Source organism: Symphalangus syndactylus, chromosome 17 (assembly GCF_028878055.3).
Source record: "Symphalangus syndactylus isolate Jambi chromosome 17, NHGRI_mSymSyn1-v2.1_pri, whole genome shotgun sequence".
In the NCBI taxonomy this organism is placed as follows: Eukaryota; Metazoa; Chordata; class Mammalia; order Primates; family Hylobatidae; genus Symphalangus; species Symphalangus syndactylus.
This window is the reverse complement of record NC_072439.2, coordinates 66,892,505-66,916,571: the sequence shown is the minus strand read 5'-3', so window position 1 is coordinate 66,916,571 and position 24,067 is coordinate 66,892,505. Positions and strand designations below refer to the sequence as shown.

The 24,067-nt window shown below is 35.5% G+C and overlaps 1 long non-coding RNA gene across 4 annotated transcripts in view; it reads right to left on the bottom strand.

The window, feature by feature from the left end:
* LOC134732953 (uncharacterized) overlaps positions 1-22,360 on the bottom strand; it is a 473,617-nt gene extending 451,257 nt beyond the window's left edge. For all 4 annotated transcript variants that reach the window (XR_010116490.1, XR_010116491.1, XR_010116489.1 and 1 more), the window contains exon 1: positions 22,076-22,360. This is a non-coding gene — a long non-coding RNA (uncharacterized lncRNA). The remainder of the gene's footprint in view (positions 1-22,075) is intronic.
* Between the last annotated feature and the right edge of the window lie 1,707 nt (positions 22,361-24,067).

Here is a 24,067-nt window from a genome sequence, read left to right as displayed (position 1 = left end):
ATACGACTTCACTGAATTAGAAATCAGGGCACAGGAGTTCTGACTTTATCTCTACCACTTATTAAGTGGCCTTGATTAGGTCGAATAGCTTCTATGGGCATGAGGTTCCTCACCTGTAAAATAAGGCTTCAACTAAATGGTCTCTATAGTCTCTTATCGTACTAACAGTTTATAATCCAAAGCACCATTAAGGGTAAGTGATATATGAAGAAAGTCAGTCTTGCCTATTCAGGGTGCTGCCCTCTCAGGAGAGCAGGGGTCAGTAGAGAAATGGGATAGAAATGATAATTTGTGAAATTAAACAAAGGAAAAATGAAAGCAGAAAGTGCCAATTCATCTGAACATAAAGCAATGGGATAGAAAGACAATCGAATGGAATAGAAAGCCATGTTAAAAAATTATAAGGCAGAGGACACATATCTATGTTTAAAGACAGAAGGAAGATACCAGGAAAGAAAAAGATAAAAATATATATCCTTCATATATGTGATTTTCTAAAATTAGAATTATTATTTGTTTTTCCACCATTTTCATCAGCTAAGGATTGCATTTTGTCAGTAGCAGTCTTTTGAGAATTTATCCCACTTGTTTTATCATTTCAGAAAGTCTCTCAACAAGATGTTAATTTTGTTGCCAATCTAGGAAAGTTCACTTAAAACTATAGGTGAAATTTAATGCTGTCTACAGTGCAATATCTTTTGTTCCATAGGACCATAGTACAATCAGAAAAGTTTTAAAGTCAAAACAACTTATGATCTTCTAGCTCTCTGTACTGCTCTGCACTTTAAACATCAATGATGTACTTGCCCACTTTAGCTGAATTAAAGATGCTGTAATTACTGAGGCATAAGATAAGAAACTAGAGAATGACAGGACATAGGCGTGGGCAAGGACTTCATGTCTAAAACACCAAAAGAAATGGAAACAAAAGCCAAAATTGACAAATGGGATCTAATTAAACTAAAGAGCTTCTGCACAGCAAAAGAAACTACCATCAGAGTGAACAGGCAACCTACAGAATGGGAGAAAATTTTTGCAACCTACTCATCTGACAAAGGGCTGATATCCAGAATCTACAATGAACTCAAACAAATTTACAAGAAAAAAACAAACAACCCCATCAAAAAGTGGGCAAAGGACATGAACAGACACTTCTCAAAAGAAGACATTTATGCAGCCAAAAAACACATGAAGAAATGCTCATCATCACTGGCCATCAGAGAAATGCAAATCAAAACCACAGTGAGATACCATCTCACACCAGTTAGAATGGCCATCATTAAAAAAGCAGGAAACAACAGGTGCTGGAGAGGATGTGGAGAAATAGGAACACTTTTACACTGTTGGTGGGACTGTAAACTAGTTCAACCATTTTGGAAGTCAGTGTGGCGATTCCTCAGGGATCTAGAACTAGAAATACCATTTGACCCAGCCATCCCATTACTGGGTATATACCCAAAGGACTATAAATCATGCTGCTATAAAGACACATGCACACGTATGTTTATTGCGGCACTATTCACAATAGCAAAGAGTTGGAACCAACCCAAATGTCCAACAACAATAGACTGGATTAAGAAAATGTGGCACATATACACCATGGAATACTATGCAGCCATAAAAAATGATGAGTTCCTGTCCTTTGTAGGGACATGGATGAAACTGGAAAACATCATTCTCAGTAAACTATCGCAAGGACAAAAAACCAAACACCGCGTGTTCTCACTCATAGGTGGGAATTGAATAATGAGAACTCATGGACACAGGAAGGGGAACATCACACTCCGGGGACTGTTGTGGGATGGGGGGAGGGGGGAGGGACAGCATTAGGAGATATATCTAATGCTAAATGACGAGTTAATGGGTGCAGGAAATCAACATGGCACATGGATACAGATGTAACAAACCTGCACATTGTGCACATGTACCCTAAAACCTAAAGTATAATAAAAAAAAAAAAGAAAAAAAAAAGAAACTAGAGAATGAGTCAAAGGAAGGAAAATGGAGGCAACTGTTCAAAAATGAGGATACCTGAAAACACTAGGCTATAGTTAAGAGACAAAGATGTCTTAAGAGAAGAAACTAAGAATTGGTAACATGGAATCCAACAATTTGTCATTATAGGTAGGTGCAAAATCTCTAACAAAGTAACCATTTGATATATAATAATACCTTTAAGACAACACAAAACCATTAGAAAATAAACATAAAAGAATATTTCAATTATATTAAAATATATTGTCCCTAGATATTATTGTTATAGATATTGTTTTATGACAATAACTGACAATTACTACTAATATTTTTATCTGACGTTAACGGACTGAAATTACTTTCATATATTACCACCTATCAAGAAAGGCAGATCATCGACAGACAAATAGATTAACAGGCATTACTATGTGCTAGGCACTTCATTGAGTACTTTACATAAGCTTTATTATGTAATTCTCATAACAGATCTACAAAATAATATTGTCCCCATTTTACAGACAGTAAGACTCAGAAAGATCAAGCCACTTCCCAAGTCACATAATTAGTGGCATCACAGAGATTCAAACCAAAATTTGTCACTTTTGAAAATATAAGTTCAGGAAGAGAACACAAGAAAACCCAGGAGAAAAGATTCATTGTTAAAATTTCTAACTCAGGATACTATTGGTAATGTGAGAAACAAGAGGAAGTTATGGGCAGAGAGAAAATTGACTAAAACAAATTAAAACAACAGAAATTTAGAAGAAAAAATATGTCATTTTTAATCAAAGCCCTCTTTATGTAATTTTATATTAATTTTTATCCATTCCCTGTGTCTAATGCAATAAACTAGTCATTCTATTTGAGCTGCATCAGATTCACCAAGAGGGCTTATTAAAAGAGACAGCTGGACTTCTCCCCCAAGTGGTTCAGATTCAGTATGTCTGGGGTGGAGCCTGAAAATTTTCATTTCAAGTAGGTTCCCAGGTGATACTCATGAGGTCCAGGGACCTCACCTTGACAACCAGTGTGTAAGCTATTAAATCTGGATGTCCAGTTAAAATAGGATACTTGAAAGCTCTATCATGTCATTTAAAGCAGTAGTGACTTTGTAAAACAAATCATTCAAAAGACACGCTCAAAAAGAAAAAAAAAATCAAATTTTTTAAATGAAATGCTCAAAACCTATTTTTCATATCCATTCAATGTTGCTCAGAAAGTCATTGCTGTAATTCCTTTTTAAAGTTGAAATACCAAGCAGAATAAAGGATGTGGGATGTTATTGCAGAATTTTCTTTCTTTTAATTTAACCTTTTAAAGTACAGTAGACTCAAGCATTAAAAAGGAATAGCATTCACTGATTACAGGGCTTCAGGAGAAATACTTAACAAGAAAAAATAGAAATTATTTTACAATGGAACACAATTGTCATTCACTGAAGCCATGTGGGAGTATGTCTTTATATACAAAATTAGATTATACTGCTTGAAATATCTTCATGTAATCATATAAATGATAAAATTCCTGGTTTTGTTCATGCCTAATCAAAATTAACAGTGGAAGGAAAGGAGAAGAAGGAGAAAAGAAAGAGGAGAAGAAGGAGGAACAGGAGGAGGAGGAGGAGGAAAAGAAATAGGATGAGGAAGAGGAGGAAGAAGAAAAAGAGAAGTTTAAGTTCTCTAGTATTATTTTCAACAATGTGTTGGCAGACAGGTGGTCTTACTTGAAGGGCGACAGGCTAGTCAGAGACGAGACCGGTGGCAGCGAAGAAATCTTTATTGGAGGCTCAGCGTCCCGTCGGAGGGCGGGACCTCGGGGCTAGCAGGAGGTGTTTCCTTTTGATTGGGTGCTTATTTGGCGGCCTGTGCTTGGCGGGTTTAGGGGGCGCCAAGTGGGGGGGGAAGAACCCGGAACCGATGCCTAAGATGGCGTCTTTGATTTATCCAACGTTACTAAGAGGCTCTCTGGCATCTATACAACATATCTTTTTATACTGCCTACCCCTGCTTTGCGGTTCAACCCTTCGTCAATTAATAAGGTAGTTAATGTGTTCTCCACTATAAAAGTTTTATTCTCTTCTGGCATTTTCTGTCAACATTTCAGGGATTTAAAGTGAAAAAAGTAACAATAAATGATCAAGAAATCACCTGTTTCAGGTTAATTTTGAATTGTGAATTTCATAAGTGTGCTTTAACACAACTAAGGCAAATGAGTCACGGAGACTTCCCTCCAACTCTTTTTTTTTTTTTTTTTTTTTTGAGACAGAGTCTCGCTGTCACCCAGGCTGGAGTGCAGTGGCGCGATCTCGGCTCACTTCAGGCTCCGCCCCCCCGGGGTTCACGCCATTCTCCTGCCTCAGCCTCCAGAGTAGCTGGGACTACAGGCGCCCACCACCTCGCTCGGCTAATTTTTTGTATTTTTTAGTAGAGACGGGGTTTCACTGTGTTAGCCAGGATGGTCTCGATCTCCTGACCTCGTGATCCGCCCGCCTCGGCCTCCCAAAGTGCTGGGATTACAGGCGTGACCCTCCAACTCTTAATCCCATGCAGAGCACAGAGAGAATTCCTTGGGTGGGAACTTTGTTTCAAGATTACAAAAACTGTTTCCTTATGCATTCTGGCTGGAGTTTCCTGTTTGTTTCAAGCCATGGATTGAAGAAATGATGTGAGAGAGAATGAGAGCTCATATTCTAAGTAAAGGTGGACTATTAGTTGGAGTAGATTCAAATCCACATAGCCTTTAAATATACAGATTATACCTTGTAGAACTTGTTGCTAAACCATTTTTAGTTCATTTTTTAAGAGATTCGTTCTTGAGGAGTGGAGAAGTAAAATGAGGATTAAAGGAATGGGGTAGAAAAAAGACAATCATAACTTCATACCAGATATTGGTGAGCATTTCAAGTCTCTGAGCAACTCTAGAAAGACGAGATCAAGACAGGATAGCAAGAATATAGCAGAGGCAAAATCTCTTGATTCTCAGAATCTGATTTTCCCACTAAATGAAGCACAAACCTAGAATAGTCCCGAGGAATTTTTTTTTTTCCTTTTTTTAGCAGAGTCTCGCTCTGCTGCCCAGGCTGGAGTGCAGTGGTGTGATCTCAGCCCGCCACAACCTCTGCCTCCCAGGTTCAAGCGATTCTCCTGCCTCAGCCTCCTGAGTAGCTGGGACTACAGGTGCGCCACCACACCTGGCTAATTTTTGTATTTTTAGTAGTGACGGGGTTTTACCATGTTTGCCAGGCTGGTCGCAAACTCCTGACCTCAACTGATCGCCTGCCTCAACCTCCCAAAGTGCTGGGATTACAGGTGTGAGCCACCGTGCCTGGTGGCAAAGATAACTTTTAAATGGAATACTCAAAATCACCTACTGCATTAATATCTGCTTCAGATAAACATTATAAATATCTTTTCATTTGAAATGATTTAATATAAACTAATGATTAGCATTATCTCTTTTTCATCTCCAAAATTATTTTTAAAATATTCAGCAATTTTCCACTTATTGTTTCTGAAGAAGAAAATATGCTTTTATATTTAAGGTGTGATTTAGCTTACTTTAAAAAAATTAGAAATGTATAGATAAATGATTTAATAGTATTAGCACTTTGGGCTTTTAAAGATAGTCATTTGCATTGAAATATTAATCCCTGAATTCTATTTTAAAGTCTGCAGTCATCATTAAAAAACAAACAAAAAAAATCCACAACTTTTTGTTTCTTTTGTCAGTATTTCTTTGGGGTCATACTTAATAATGGAAAAACATCTTTCATATTAAGAAACTTCTTTTTTCCCTTTTAAATGTGACACATGACAAGCAACATGAAATTAATGTCTTTGAATCAATTACAAAATTACTGTTCTGCTACCCTGATACTTTATAGCTGTCTTCATAACTTTGCATTCCTTTTCATCAAATTTATACCGGCTTAAGTCCTCCTCTGTTAATCTACTTGCCACTAATTCATTATTTCTTGCTAAGGAACCACCCAACACACTGCTGTCTCTGGATAGCGGTTCTTGCTACACTTCTCTGAGAAAGAGCATCGTTTCTGTCTTTCTACATAGTATTCAAGACTTCCTTATTCCACAAATATTTCTAACCTCATCTCACTTGATTCCACATTTATTTGTTTGTTTTATTATTTATTATATTTTCTTATTTTTCGAGACGGAGTCTTGCTCTGTCGCCCAGGCTGGAGTGAAGTGGCATGATCTTGGCTCATTGCAACCTCTGCCTCCCGGGTTCAAGTGATTCTCTTGCCTCAGCCTCCTTAGTAGCTAGGATTACAAGCACATACCACCATATCCAGCTAATTTTTTTATATTATGGTTAGAGATGGGATTTTACCATGTTTGCCAGGCTGGTCTTGAACTCCTGGCCTCAAGTGATCCACCTCCCTTGGCCTCCCAAAGTGCTGGAATTACAGGCATGAGCTACCGTGCCCAGCCCACATTTATTTTTGATGAAAATCAGGAGAGAGAAGTAAAAGTGTGAAATAAATGGTAAGGTAGATACAAGTGGCTCTCCTTAGACATTTCCTGAATAGGACCATAGATAACTGAGCCAAGACTTGTAGCCATTGTCCACCATTCAAAGGATTACCTCACATTTCCTGCGTGTTGAAGTCAAGTTAGTTTTTCATTCTACACTGGTGGGTATAGGTCTCCCATTCTAGCATGAGGACACTAGTTGTGTCCACGAGTTTGAGATTCCAATCCAAATTCCCTCTTGTGAACATCTGCTCCCTTCTTTCAGTGGGTTTAATACTCAAATAATATTACATGGAAAAGAAAGTCAAACACCTGTTTTAGGTAGAACCCCAGAGTTTTGAAATCACACTATATAAGGTTGACGCTTAGAATATTTTGAAAAATTAAGTTAATATTTTCAAATGATATTCATAGGACCTTAATAATATAACTGAAGTTAGTAGGTAAAGTGGTAGTCATTAAAGGATTTTGAATTGAGGCAAACTAACACAAGAGTTATCCTGATCTGATAGCTACAAGAGAGAATTGCGATGGTTAAATGAATGATTATGAAAGCCTGTATGGGGTCTCAGAATTAAATAACAAATATAGGCTCTAGAGATATCACTGGAGATGGAAGCATTAAGATTTAAAAGCTTTTTATTATTGATGAAGATAAATGATGGGGAAAGTGGACAGGGAAGAATAGGGGTGCCCTTCACAAAAAAGAAACCTAAAAAAGCAGCATGTGTTGTATGTGTATTTCAGAACTTGGGAGATCAGGGAAGGGCAATGGAATATAGGTTAGGTTTTATATAGGTTAAATTTGAGTAGATATGAAGAGAGCAAGAAAATATGTTCAGCAGTCAGACATGAAGGCTGGAAATAGTCGACTTATTTAAATAATGAGCACAGAGAAGATATTACAGACCAGATGCATGAATACAATCAAAATTATAAAAGTATAAAGAGACAATAGGGCCAAGCATAAAATCTCAGAGTGCCTAAAATTAGGAAACAGAAACAGGAGGAATTCAAATGCTGTTATTAGTCACTAATAATATAGATGGATCATCTGTTATATCAACTTGGCACGATAACAGCATTAGTACTTGCTACTTTATTATGACACTATTTATTATTCCATTTCTCTTATGTTAATAAAAAGTCACTATTATTTTGAAAACATTGCCAGCAATGTAATTCATTCTCTACTTATTCCGAAGATATTTACTCATAGATATGAGGTTCTGTGTTAGGCATTGGGAGCTACGTAGTTTAAAAAGATATAGTGTTTGGCTTGAAGGGACTTTTGCATAAAAGTAGTCAAACGTTCGTTTTTTTTTTTTTTTTTTTTTTTTGAGATGGAGTCTTGCTCTTGTCACCCAGGCTGGAGTGCAATGGCGCGACCTAGGCTCACTGCAACCTCCACCTCCTGGGTTCATGTGATTCTCCTGCCTCAGTCCCCCCAGAGGGAGGACTAGCCTGTAGCTAGGATTACAGGGGCCCACCACCACACGCGGCTAATTTTTGTATTTTTAGTAGAGGTGGGGTTTCACCATCTTGGCCAGGCTGGTCTCGAACTCCTGATCTCAGGTGATCCGCCTGCCTCAGCCTCCCAAAGTGCCAGGATTACAGGTGTTGAGCCACCATGCCTGGCCAGGCAAACATTCTATTATATGTTAATAAAACACAATACTCTTTCAAAATAGTAATTATAACTTCAACTCCTTTTCATCGATACCCTTGAATAGTACTGTTAACCGCTTTATCCACCGATTTTCATATTTATCCATCTCACTCGATCTTTATAACAATGCTGTTGAGAAAAACAGACAAGTATGTTTCCCCATCTGACAGCTTTTTCTGGCCTATCCACCCACATCTGTTATCTCTTAAGAGATTTTTCAGTCAGGGTAGGGTGTTGGTGATGGAAAAATATGATGCAACTTCAACTCTCCTTCTTCTTAGAAAATATTGAAAACCTGTGGCTTCCTTAGGACGATTTCTCTTGTCACTAAAGTTCAGTTAGGCCTTTTCCTCAAATACTGGTCTTCAGGAAACATGCATTTATTTGCAGATTCTGTTTTAAATATTGTTGATTTAAAATTATGTAAGTATATTTTATTATTTTCTGCATTTAAAATGACAAATCCATTATATAACATTTTGAGACTACAAAATGTGATACAAAAAGGCATCAATCATAATTACCATTTTAAAGAAAACTATCATTTTGGTGTTAAAACTGAGATTTTGGTGTTCTCTATATAGTTAGGTCTATATCTAGATCTACATCTACTATATATAGTCATTTTATATTCAAATCTGTATCCTGTTTTTATCACTTAACATTATTTTATCACTCAACAAAATCATTTTTCCTATAAATGGAATCCAACAAATGAAATATAATTTACCTTGCCATATCTTGTGATAGGATTATATTTGAAGGTTTTATCTGGGAAAGGTGGAAAATAATGTACGTAAGTCTTGTTTCTATAGCACTCTATGAAAATAAAAAGACCTTTAAGCAAAAGGGAGCTGGGGAAAGCACTGAAGAGAAAATCCATAAAACTACGTAATTCCATTATCTCTGAACCTGACCTGCTCACATTTTTACTAATGACTTGCATAAATATGACTGATAACTGTGTAGATGGCATAAAACTGGTAGAAATAACAAATATGTTGCATGATGAAATCATAGTCCAAAAGGATCAAGCAGGTTGAAATGATTGGCTAAACCAAAGAAGGGTTTACTTTTAAAAGGATGAATATAAATTTTCACATTTTGGTTTTATAAAAAATCACTAACATATGATATGAAATGTGAAATGAGTTTTTTTAAAAAATTGCTAATACATGATATGAAATGTTAACAGAAAGTTCATGGAAAATAAAAACAACAAGCCATAAGAGACAATAGCATCATCTAGCTGACAAAGAAGCTAACGCAATAATAACTATGACCAAAAAATACTATGACCAAACTGTGGAAATTGATGGCCCGTTTTCCTCTAAACTAGAAGTCATACATTGGGTCTGTTCATTTATCTTCTCCATACCTTAAGAAGAATATGTAAAATGGCTGCAGTTCAATAGAAAGTACTCATGATGCAAGAAATGTCAAAATATAACATATAAAAGAAGGTCGAAAATATTAAAGATATTTAGTCAGGGCATAAGAATATTGAATTTTAAAAATTAATTTAATAGTTATATTAAAATATGTGGAGGGATTTAGAAAGAATTTTATTTGTCCTGATAGACATGTCTTGTATTCAACAAAAGCAAAATTAGGACAAAAGAATTATTATTATGGAAAAATTAATTGTGGCTCAATACAAGCAATTTGGCTGATATGTAACAGTATATAACAACAATAATGACATATAACATTTGAAAGTATTCAAAAATAAGATGAGCTGACTCAATCTATCTCATGTGTTTAGGAATTTTTAGTCTCCAGATCTGTTCAATAAAAAATTAGATAACATATAATCATCTACATTCTTCCCCTGCAGAATCTCATATATTCACATTGCTTAGGTTGTCGCTACTGATGAGTCTAATATTGATTTCAAGCCTTGTCTGTCTCCTAAATTCTAGACACACAACATCAATATCTTCTTTGTTGTCTCTATACCAGTGGCTCTCAGTTGGGTGCAATTTTTGTCCCTGCTTCAGGGAAGACTTGGAAAAATCTGGAGATATTTTTTGGTTGGCACAACTGAGAGAGGTACTACTGACATCTGGTGAGTAGAGTCCATAAACATTGTTAAGAATCCCACAATGTACAAAATAACCCCCCACCCCCAAAAAGGAATTATCCATCTCAACGTGTCAATATGACCAAGAGTGACAAACACTGCTCTACATGTATGTCCAACAGGTAACAAACTCAGCATGACAATTATCTCCACTCCACTCCCCTGCTTCTCCCTTAAAGTGCCAAGCATCCCTTCAATAAAGCTTAGTTGCTATAAATTACTATGACTAATGCCACTATTAGGTAGCCAACTACATGAGTTAGAAATCTCAGAGTTATTCTGAATTCCTCACTTTCCCTCATCTCTTAATGACAAATTATATTTATCTACTTCTAAAATGTATTTCTAAATCCACACCCCCCTTTTCATTACTGCTGCCACTGGCAGTTTGGTCCCACACTTTCTACCAATAAGATTTTTGTTTCGAATTCATCTTTCACATCGTTGCCGGGATTATATTTTTAAAACAATAAAGCAATTGTCCCATTATCCCATGCAGAAACTATAGGTAAACCTCCATTGTCCAGTGAATAAATGTTCAAGCTTTGAATTGACATGGAAGATGGAGTGGGAGTATCATTGTGTTTGTTACCATTTTCTAATAGAGTGTTACAACTTCTTCAGGGAAGATTAAAAATGTAATAGTCCTTTGATGATAGCACAGAAAGGAAAACAATTATTTGACTAATGCCTGTAGCCAGGGTAAAATCATTAAACATACAGATGTTTAAATGTTAAGTATGAAGTTAAGAAAGACCACATGAAATAGATGTGAGCATGCACTGCACTGCACTGAATATATTAAAAGTATACAAGTATTGAAATTATTTTCAACAAGGTAGAAAAAGAGGCATGTGCACAAAATAATGCACCCAAATCTTTTAAATTTGCTTTGGAATTTGGATTGATTTATACTCAGCCATACACACAGGCACTCAGTCTTCCTCTCCACATCTAAGCCGAATCCTTCCTAAGGAGATCATGCCGTTGGCAGCAAAAACAAAGTTAGGTGTTCCAGGGAAGCAAGTCTGGGGTTATAGCCAAATCTCCACAAAGCAGAGAGTTCTCTAAATAATAAAGAGTTGACTGTGATGGCAAAAGTCTTCTTGCAGGTGCAGATGCATGTATTTTGGAATACAAATAAACCCTTTCAGCTGCTTTCCCTATCCCACTACCAGCACCTTATTCTCATAGTGTTCTGATCTTACTGGCATTCTTAACTCAGGGATCTCTTCACTGCAACTTAGTCCAGGTGTGGGGTAGAATATGAAAACTATGAAAATAAGGGAGGATATTGATAGAAATAACCACATAATAACAAAATAAGAATTGGAGAAAAGGGGGAATAAAGACCCTTCTGCTATAAAGGGCTTTATGTTTGCTTCAAGAGTATAATTGATGAATACTATTTAGAGTTAATATCTGAAAACCAACCTTAATGCATACATTGCTGACATTTGGGGTAGTAAGTAAATGAAATGGAGCCCAGACATCAGTTAAGATATATGTGCCATCACTGAATTAAAAAAATTCCTGAACTTTGGCTGAAATTGTTTTGTTTTCATCAATCTCCTGCATTTCACATTTATCTTTGTAATTAACTAGTTTTGACATAATATAATTTCTTACCAGAGCCTAAGAAACTGTTGCACAACAAAAGTTTGGAACATTTCATTTCCAACCTGCCAAACAAAAAATTTTCTCCTTAACCGTTCTTTTTATTATAAAATCCAAATCGGTAATGGATCTACTTAAGTACTGTTTTAGGCAAAATTAAGCAGAGCAATTTCTCAAGCTCTGCAGTATGCTTATCAGTCACAAATGAAAGTTAAAAATACAGCCAACTGATTTGCTCAGCTTCATTTTCTGATCTCTAGCCTAATAATTACACAAATATAGATTTTTATTATTCTTCCCAATGTTATGTAGATCATCAAATCAGACAGACAGCATCCTTTTCTTATGGGTAAAATTTTTTTATGTCTCACAAACTCAATATACAATCTGTTTAGCCTTTGTAACTTGCCCAATATTTCAGTACTGACAAACAAAAGCTAGGGTGATTCTCCAGTTTTATCTTCCAGAAACATTTCAACATGAAAGATTGAAACAATTTAAAAATATATGTGAAAAGCAGAAGATTATTGATTCTGAAAATGTAACAGTAAATATTAAGTTTCTCAAATTGATGTATAAAATTATAAATGTACTTTGAATAATTTATCATAATGATTTGCACTCATGCTGAATAAATGAGTACAGATTTGAAAACATTTCATGAAAAAGTCTACAGCGAATCTAATTTAATCTAATCTAATATAGCAAATCCACCATAGCTGGTCTATAGTGAATCTAATTTCCTGTGTGTGAGATACCCATATAATAATCTCTCTTTGACACTGACTAAAAGATTCTGCATAGAAAGTAGCAATCAGTGAGACTCCAGCAAACTTACCATCCTAAAAATCCATAAATACGCCAGAAGAGATGACTTACAAAATGAGAAGAATGAGAGAAGAAACATGGAAAACTCGCTAACTAGATGGTGCAAAATTATGGTTAAGTTACTGAAGTATAAATTAAAGGAAGAGACATCAGTTTACATTTCTAAACTAAAAGGATAGAAAAGGTCCTTAACAAAAAGTAATTACTGAGATATAAGGTAAAATGTTCATCATTTAGTCAATCTTTTTATTTAATGCTAGATTAAATAAAATGCTAAAATTATGATACAGCCATATATGATAATATTATGCAGGTACTGACAATATTACCTGCCATCAGGATGATCAGGATTCAATACACAATAAGTGGGTGGTAATGTGATCGTTACTCTTCAATACAGGCATTCCTCAAGGGCAAGGTTTAGTGTTTTGCATGATTGATAAATCCACTTAATATTTGGTACAAAACTTTGCACTTGAATGGTACATGCCTACAGGACAATGATGATAGGTGTCTGAAATGTATACATAAAATCATGTACACACAAAATTATACTGTAAGGTGTATACCTTCAATCCTTCTTCAGGATTCAACCACCATTTTTTTGTTGTTGTTTCTGAATGTGAATGGTCAAGTGTAGAAAGTGAAAAGGCAAGTGGAAAAAGTCAAGCAGAGAATTAAAAAAAAAAAATAGCCAATTTAGATAAATTACAAAACCAGGGAAAATAATTTTAAAAACCAGAAGTAAGAAGGCAAGGAGGCCTAGAAAAGCCCCTCTTGTAACTCCCTGCATGTGAAGTACACAGCGCCCTGCCCTGCAGAAGGAACTCATCAAAAGAGCATGGACTAGGTGCATAACGTGTCTGCAGTATTTACTGAGGAAGAGATTTCAATAACATTCTCCTAATATCTAAATGACATGTATTAAAAGGTCAGTGGACCAGTTTTCTGTTTCCACTAAGATCAAGCATGAAGATGTGAGCTTATATAGCAACAGGAAATATTCAGGGAAGGGTTTAATAAAGAATCTCACAAAAATGCAGGTAACTGATATGGGGATAGGTTAGCAAGAGAAGTTGTGACATGGCTTTTTTGAAAGTGCTTTGAAATTGTAGAGATTCTCCTTTCTTCCTGAAAATCACTTTTCAAACTCTCCTTTAGCCCCCTAAGATTGTAAGATTATATGTTAAAGACCAATACAGAAATCCAACTATAGAGGACTTCAAGGTTAGATTTAACCAGAAAAGGCAAGTCAAAATATCTAGTCTCCACCATGTTTATTATTCAGTAACAGCCCCAGAAAATTAGTTGGCACAACTCAAAATATTTCTGTAGCAGAAGGTACACCAGGAAATGTAATGCCATCAATTATAATTTTAATGATATTAATGTCAGGCAGCTTATTAATTCCTGACAAAAACACAGTTTTCAAGAACATTGGTCTCAGATATTAGAGAATGTTTTCTTTAGTACACTCTTTAGGAATTCACATCAAATACCCACAATACAAAAAGAACAAATGTTCTAAAATCTTTGGTAATTATTTTAATTAAATAATATAGTGCACGTCTCCCATAGAGAACTTTCTTAAAGTTACAAGATGTTCCATCAACTATTTAAAATAATGAAAATATGGGTTGAAAAATTCACTGACAAGTTGCTTTTGAGCATCATTCTTGAATGAATTAGGACTCTTATTCTCTGGAAGCTCCTTTTGTCATAGGAAAAATCAATTTTATCAACTGCTATTCAGTATAAAAGGCTAGAAAAATTTCTATGGAAATACAGAGAAGGGAAGAACTAATTCTAAGATATCCCCCTTAAAAATAAAAAAGTCAAACAGAAAATTCAGTTCAGGTTTCTTAGTTTAAATAGTGTATACATGATTAAGATCCACAAGCATCACACATCCAGTGCATTTACCTTCATAATCAACCCACTTTAAAACATATCCTACTTTGGCAAAACCTTGCTGTCTGCCATTTCTGTTCAGTCGACTTACTATTATTTTTGCTTTTAATTTCAAGTGCCTTGAATGTATTTCGTATTTCAAATTACCTGAGAAAATGAAGCATTCAAACCCTGAGTTGTTTTTACATCCTCACAGTTTCCAGCCATACTATCCCACAGGAAGCTCCATCTACTTTGAACCAGTGACTGCCAAAGTTTCATGTCTCATCTTAAACTTTTCATCCTCTCTTCAGCATCATTTTTCTAGTTGCCTATATCTGTGGTTGCCATTTAAAATGTTATCAAAATTACGAAAGGGATTTGTTAAAAACAAAGGCAGTGACCTACTTCAGATTCTGGATATAAATCTTCTAGATTCATGTCTGGAAATTCGGGTTGTTAATGAGCCTTCTGAGAGTCCCTCAGTTCCCAGGAGATTATCAAATTCTATCAGTTTCAGGATATACTTTATGAAATACCTATGAGCCTCAATGCTAAAATTGAGTCCTAGGATGAATTCTTTTGGATCTCAGTCTCCATATATTATTCAAGTTAACCATCACAAAATCCTACATGGTGAGTATTACTGTTTCTATTTTACACATGAGGAAACAGAGGCTCAAATAAATTGTCATGTGGAGCTATGAACACTGCCAGCACACTGTGTAGACTGCATGGTGGAATGAAGAAAATAAAGTGTTGAGGAGTGAGACTTATATTTGAATCCTGGCAGAGCCACTAAAACAATCTGATTTTGTCATTCATTACCTTTGAGCCGCAGTCAGTCACAGTAAAATAGTAATTATAACACTGACCTTCATAGGTGATAGCATACCATGGTCTGTCAAAAAACATTATTCCATTTCCATTTGCCATTCCAATTTATTTCTTGCTTTTAATTAAATATTAATTATGTCTTAAAATTTTTTTTGGACCTGTTTATCTCTGAATGGAAGTGCATTGCCCCCTTTGAAAATATTATTAGTTGTTATGTCATCATCTAAATATGATTATTTAGAAGGTACATCTGTCATGTAAAGCACCATAGTAAGCCTGTTCAAATAAGCAAAAATGGAAACGAATAAACCAATTTTCAAAATTAGAAGAATATTAAACAGAAGCAAAACTACTAAATAAAATTATGATACAGCCATATATGATAATATTATGCAGGTACTGACAATTATAATTTTTAAAGAGCATGATAAAATAATAGGTACAGAATAGGACATAGAATGTATGTATAATCTAATTTCATATTAAAATGTGTGTAATGGATGCGTATATACAAGCAGATGTGCATGTAATTTTGTCAAAAAATAGAAAAAAAAAAGCCAAGATGTTAATAGTAGCTATTTCTTAGTTGAATAATTATGGATAATTTTTGTTTCCTTCTTTGCTGTTTGTATTACATATTTTCAACTAAAAGCATTTTATAGTGAGAAAAAGTAAACACTATAAGATAAATAGAATTTATAAATAAAACAAAATAAATAAGGAATTCTGCAAACTGTTAAAATAGGCCATGACATTGTTTACTTCTGTTTTTATCTTGAGACCTATAACAAGAACATATTTCTTACAAAGATTTCTTTAGATTCTAACATGCCCCACACCATATAACGCTCAATAAAGATAAAGGTTCTCTCTGACTGCACACATTAGAAGTTTTTCTCTAACCACATTGGGCTTCCATGGGAATTCTACAAAGACAATATCTGCAACAGAAGGCTCTGAAACCAGAGAACAAACTGTTCTTAACTGCTTGGTGTAATTTCTCATTTACACAGGAATCAGCCTTCCCTAAATAAAATTGCAATAGTCCCAAGTCCAGCATTTAGCAAATATCTACTCTGGCCTGGTCACTCTACAAGGCCTTTTATTTTTGTTATTATTCTCTCTGTGACCTTGGGCAAGGAAGCTAACCTTTCCATGCCTCTATTTCTTACATAAAGCATCGTGCTAATAGTACCAACCTGATGTCTGTCTTTTTGAAGATTAATTCAGTTAATATGCAGAAAGCCCATAAATAAATCTTCATAGCACTACTACAAATAAAATTATTTAACCTTAACAACTACTTTTTAAAAATTTATTATTTTTAAAAACTTTTATTTAAAGTTCAGGGGTACATTTGCAGGTTTGTTATCCAGGACTACAACTACTTTTAAGAGGCAGGTATACAATTGCCACAGATGGTAGATGAGGACACTAGGACTGAGAGTTTAGTTACTTTCAGCTCACACGTGGCACTGAGTCAAATACCGCCCTTATTGATATCCAAGCCCCTACAGCCTCTACGTAGTCATAAAGCCGTCATGCAACAGATGCTATTTATCAATATGTACACACCTACTGTATGCAAGACAGACACTGAACAATGTTGGAAAAGACTCCGTTCTTGCCTTTCTTGAGTCTAGTGAGGAGGACAGGCAGGTCTTCAAGCAGTAAGTGTGATGGCAAGGGTGAGACTATGAGGCCATAACAGTGAAGAGAAAGGTGCTAAATGCACTCTAGAGAGGTCAGGCAAAGCTACTTGGAGGAAGCAACACTTAGCAGAGATCTGAAGAGTGAGTAGGAGTTAGCCAGCAAGCTGGTGAGGAACAACAATCAGTTGGCATTTGCTCCCTGGTGTTCTGTGCTGGAGCTCCAGAGCTGCCAACACTAACTTCATGCCAGGTGACAAATGATCTGAGTGCCCACAGCTGCAGCTGTCGCTTTATATGCTCTCCCTCCTACTTCCATCGTTAATGAGCCTGAGACCAGGAAAGAATACATCTTACTAACCAAAAGTTCTTCTGATAGCCGTTCGTCCAGAGACACAAGAGAAGCTTCTTCACTTCTGTTAACAATACAACCACAGATCCTTTGTTATTTTCCTCTAGCACTTGCTAAAATAGCAGTTTGCAGCTACGAACTCATTTTTATACATCTTGGTGGCAGGTGGGGGTATGCTCATAAATATGCTCATTATAAAAAATGCATGATTTTTTTTCCCCAGGAACAGCTCTAAAGCATATAAATGCTTCTAAGCTTCCTTAAGGTTAATTCTTACTGCTAGGAACTCTTCTGATTTGTTCTTTTTGTAGTTCTAACTTTGGAACATTCCACCTGCAGTTACACAACACCCTAGAGACACAGGTTCGCTATAAGATAGCTATTCCAGATGTAAATAGCTCTACCAAGTAAAGGCAAGTTTTGTATCTTTATAGATATTTCCACATTTCAAATAATATTTTTAAAAAGATGTTTCATTTCTAACAGTTAATTAAGGAGAAGGAGCTTTCTCTTTCTGCTGTGATGTGTCAGGTATAACATTCTTGGTCTATAGAACCACTAGAAAGATTTCCATTGTGAACCTTAGAAGCCACTATTATATGACTATATCTACTATTTTAATTAGTGTGAAAAAATAATAATTTAATCTTTACTCAATCGTTCAAAAAAAAAATGGCAGGGCCCAGGGGGCTCACACCTGTAATCCCAGCACTTTGAGAGGCTGAGATGGGCAGACTGCTTGAGCCCAGGAGTTCTAGACCAGTCTGGACAACATAGTGAAACCCTGTTTCTACAAAAAAATACAAAAATTAGCTGGGCGTGGTGGCGTGTGCCTGCAGTCCCAGCTACTCTGGAGGCTAAGGTGGGAGGATCACCTGAGTCCAGGAGGTCGAGGTTGCAGTGAGCCACGACTGTGCCACTGCACTCTAGCCTGGGGACAGAGTGAGACCCTACTTCAAAAAAGAAAATTGTAAACTTAAGTGCTGTTTGTGGCTGGCAGTATGTTTAGTATAATACAGAGATTCAAAGAAAGCAGGGGATCTGTTTCCTGCCTTTAAGGAGTTTACAGTATGGTCACACAGGCTAAAGAAAAATCATGTTAAACTGATTCAGTGTCACCGCTGATTAAAAAAAAAAAAAAAAAACAGTGATGTTAGGATACACAGAGGGAGAAGAGATCTTTCCACTACACCCAGAAAAAGGAGTACAGTGTGAATCTAGTAGCAGAAACACTTCCATTATTTGTATATATTTCGCATTTGTGTAATTTTGAATGTCCAGCCTTCCAAAGAAGACACAAAAGCATGTTGTTCAGGGGATTGTATTTGTATCTTTCAAAATGATCATTTAACAATGATTATTGCTTCTGAAATAAGTTTTTAAAAACATAAGTTAGAAAATATTGACCAAGCCAGCTCCATGTATGAAGAAAAGTCTATTTCTATTGTTTTAATACAACAGCCTTAAGTCAACCACTAGGGGGAAAAACCTGCAGTACACACTGCAGTAGATTTCTCCAAAACTGAATGTCCAGCAGTATTTAGACAAGGTTAATCTATTAGGGAAAGATTAATCTCCAGGCCAAGCCATACACTAGGGTTTCAGATAAGGTCTTGGGCCAGCCACCATGCCATACTACCTCCTCTCACAGGGATAAAATAAAGCATTACCAGCAAGTCCAGCAGGATGGAGACCAGGCTAGTGTTGAAATTTGTCTTATTGACACTGTTGAGAGAAAAAGCCTGACTTCACACAGATTAGCTCAAGCTGAAACTAAAAGCTTGCATCCTCAGTTGAACTGACACATAGAAACCCCATCGACATATATTTTTAAAGTGAGAAATTCCACCCTTGTATATTTTTAGATGAGTGATATAAAAGTAAATTAAGATATATAAATCATTATCACAGAGGAAAGATCTCTCTTGAGGAGCAGGGGAAACTCCAGGGGTTTATTTTTGAAGTTGTTGGTTCAGTGACATTGTTTATTTGGCCCTTCTATTTGCAAGTCATTACGCATTCATTTATAATTTAGTTGGGCAAATCACGTTTATACATTCCTTTAAAATGACTGTATCTTTTCACCCAGTATCATCCTTTCAAATGACAAAAACCTTTTTCTTCACTAGTTTCTCCACATATTCCTGTCATTGTCCATAAAAAGTATAGATATCAGTACACAGGAACAAAAAAGAGGACCACCGCTGTTGCGCGGTCCGGGGCTGTGACCCGTAGAAATTATCACAGAGTTCCCAAATACTATGTAAACAAATAGCTAAGGATTCCCCCAAATGATCACTCTGCATATCCAAAATTATAAAGAGGATCTAGAGAGCTCAGCCTGAATCTAGTTGCAGAGAACCAAATATTAGAAGCATTCTAATACGGAGGTAAACATATGTTACAGGGAGCAAAGACATTCCTCAAACCCTCAACTCTTTTCCTGAATGTATTTGTTTAACCTGTGTTATATACTCACTATTTCTACTATAGGGATATGAAGAGGAACTGTTTAATTCTGCCTGAATAATCACACAGTTTATAATTATCTTAATAACAGTTTAAAAAATGTAAAGGCAACACTATTCATAAAAAAGGTTAAAAATAGAGTAAGATTAAATACCAATAGTGGTAATTCCAGGGAACTTGCTTAGCAGTACCTGAGCCATAAGTGGAATCAGCTGATACAATAGCTTCAAAGACTTGGTAGATTTTGAGGATTTTAGTAATTTAAGACCACCAGGAAAACTAAATGTGAATGATATAGAACCCTGATCATATTCCAATTTTACTCTTCATTAATTCATTCAGTAGATAAATATTTTTCAAGTACTTTCTAGGCTCTGAGGATATAATATTGAAAAAGAGTGCTATGTTTTGAAACTTACATTCTAATATGGTAGACATGCAATACATAAACCATACAAATATCCTAAAACTTTGTGCTGGCTCTTGCTGTTATGCAGAACATTCAATGTTTTAAGAATACTGAATGCCTACATTGTTAGTGGCACTAGAAATGAACTGATGATGAAATCCACAAATTTCAGCCCCATGTTCACGATCATCTTCAATATCACACAGCCTATTTGTATAATATTATCTCTTACTGCTTACCTCTGAGACCAATAAAGAAGGCCATAGCCAACCCAAACCAAATGTCTGACCTGAATACATCTCTTGCCCAGAACCTCTTCACACCTACGAAAATTGTTCTTTAATCCATCTCTGTAGAAGGGGGTTTTCCAATCTGAAGGCCTTACTAATGCCCCTAATTTAGATCTCGCCCTCAATTTAAATGCTACACACCTGTGCATGTCTCACTTTAGTGGCATTTATTTTGTCTTTTACTGTGTACTCATATTCATGAACATGCCTAACCTAGTCATTTGAATGGCAACTCTTTGAGGGCAGGGACTCAATAGTTTCTAACTTTTCTCAGTATTTTAGGCTTTATTTAGCATGCTATCTTACCTAGTTAGCTTGCAAGTCATATTTCTTGTATTGAATTGTGTTATATTTGCTTATGTGCAATGATAGAAGATAAAATTCAGTCACTGGCTCATTAACAACATCTGTTCAAGGGAATCTATACAAGTTTATAAGTAGTCTAACATTAATCTTAGAGTGATATTACTAAACATAAAACCTCAGTCTCAATTATGTCCAATTTAGTTCTGAATCTTTTAATCTTTCAATTCTCTTGTTTCTAATATAAACTCTCGGTCAGAACTCTCGAGTTTTCAAAACTCGTGAATTCCACATATAACCTGTACTTTAGGGAATCTATATTTATATATCTATGCATCCTATTCCCATATAATCACCTCAGCAAATAATTTATGTTCAAAATATAAAAACCAACCTTTCCTCAGAATTTAAAAGCATAGAAAACTCAATGCACAACTGAATGAAATTCAACAAATGTAAAGTTTAACAGTAAAACAAATATATTCTTTTTAATTCAGATTTAATATTGTGGCAATAGATAATGTGCATACTAAGTTATCCAGATAGACATACAGTGCATGAAGGTGCAGAAATTCATCTATGTTCAGCACATGCCTATTTGTAATCATACGATAATAATTCTGCATCTAGGTCACATATACATGTTATTGTGTGCATATACACAACACACATTCACAAAACATATTAGACCATATAAAATGTACATATTCATGACATGCATTTTTCATAACTAGTGTTTTCATAGCTACACCATGTTTTTTTCTAGCGCATGGATTTGAAAATACTGATATATTACAGGTGTGTTTAAGTCTACACCTACAGGTAAAAGTCTACTCCACGGCAGTCAAACACATTTTTTGCCATTGTCTTTTAAGTCATATCTAGTAACACTGCACAGTGATAGTTTAGGTTTACTTTCTTTTTCTTTAACAAAGAAACATAAAATAAAAGTATTTTTATATCATTATCATGTGTTTCTTAAGACTGTGACTCGGGTCACATTTCTATTAATAAACAATGTTCTGCAAAGCTTTTATTATATCATTTTGGAAAAATGAAAGATTGTGACTCCCAAGTCCCCATGATCCTGGTGAAAATGAAATGGTGTATACACATAGGCGCAATCCAGGACACACAACGTTTGGTACACAAAGGACGATCAGACCAGTCCTACCCAGAACAATTCCATTGAGTAGTTTCTGTTGCACGTACCAGCTCGGCTGCCCAGGATCCATTCTGCCTTTAAATACTACAAAGCAATTTACACTCCAAGTGCCGCCCGCTTAAGTTCTTCCTTTTGCTCTCAGAAATGGAAATACTTCTACAATGAGTGATGCCTTGTTGCCGCTGCTTCGCGAGTCCAGAAACCCATCTCTGAGCCGCGCGGGATTAAGCCCTGCGGCTTCAAGCTCATTCTCTCCAGCACCTGGCAACTGGCCGGTCTCTGGGAGGCGAGAACGGGCACCAGCGCGCCATCTGGAGGCGGTAAGAAGCAGCTGCAGCAAATTTATAACAGCTGTGGGTGGAACAAGGATGTCAGAAAATTCTCTTGTTAAATAATCAAATGTTTTTTTCTCTTGTTAAATAATCATATGGTTTTATTTACACATTTCTGTGGATTAAAAAAAGACCAAAAATTGCAGGAAGATCTCATTCTGTTGCCTATGAATATTCTCTGTCTTTTGTACTTCACAATAAAATTAAAAAATAGATTTCGTGTATGTACAAACACCACGAGATGGCAAATTTTCTGCTTCTTGGTGACTTATCTCAAAGGAAGACTGTTAACACTGACTGCTATCAGAAGTTTCAGGATTTGGGTATTTAACTCAAAGGCAGCTTTCCAAAAGAGAAATCTATCCCTCTGAACTAACGCAATCCAAGTGTGTTAAACATGCTCTGCTACTTTGAAAAATTATGAAACTTACCTCTGGAAATGTTTAGTCTGCTTTTTATCAATGCATTACACTGACTTTAGTATGATAACAAGGAGAAGCAGTTTCAGCTATACCTCATGTGATCAGGTGTTCATATGACTTTAATATTACAAAAAAAGCTCTTTCAATTAATTTCCCACTATTAATCTCCCTAAGTTTCTTTCCCTTAAAGAGAATAGTTTGGTATACCTGGATGAGATATAAGCTTAATTAATTGAATAGGACTTTTTATGGCTTATCTACTGCGGTATGCATTTAGAAATATAATCATTAAAAATTTCTTCATTACCTACAGATGAGTGAAGCCCACCCCTGCCCCGATTCCTACTTCTATCATTGCATCATGATTTTGAATTTCACTTTTTAAAAATAAAAATTTCACTTTAAAACTCTTTAATCAGAATCTTATCTAGGGTGGTTGTGGTGTTTTTTTTGTTTTGTTTTGTTTTGTTTGTTTTTGGTCAGGGAAATGTGAACCAGAGATTGATTATGCACTCTGTGGGGCCCCCTTGGGAAACAGAAATTCTTAATCATTTCATTTTCAAATCAGTTTTTGAGAATGTCTGGCAGAATAAACATAGAGGAAATTTCCTCCATCAGTATTTCATCTCGTGTTTATTTCCATTTGTATGACAAATGAACATACTGGCTTTTCAAGTACATACCACTAAACGTATTCTGAAGAAAAGTAAAATTTTTATTTTAAATACAGACAGTATGTACCAAATATTTATACTGTAATTTTTGTGAGTTTGTTAAGGGTCCGAAAACAGATGTTTTCACATATAGATATGTCTAACCAAATAAAATTTACATGAATATTCAGATGTAACATGTAGATAAATCAGGGATGAATTTTCACACATAAACATCTTGACCTTACAAAATCATTGTTTAAGTAAATATTCCCATTTTTTACAAAATATTGTGTAAGTAAATATTAATCATTCAGTAAATATATAAAAATTTAAGAATAGTTTTATTGAAAAAATTAAGTAAATTAAATATTTAAATGTATAAACAGAAAAAAAGTGAGACATTAATGAGAGGAGTTAACACATGAATCTCATAGTCAAAGACATTGGGGCTATGCTCATCAGAACCAAGAGCTGAAAATGATAGGAGCTGATGCTGCATGCAGAAGAGATGATTATGTGGTTAAGGGAGGAAGAAAAGTATTATGGTCACATGTTGTTTTCTGAAAGGTCTAAAGTTAGTCTTAAAACGCTGAGAACAGGGAAAATACAATAAAGGAGTAAATCACCAA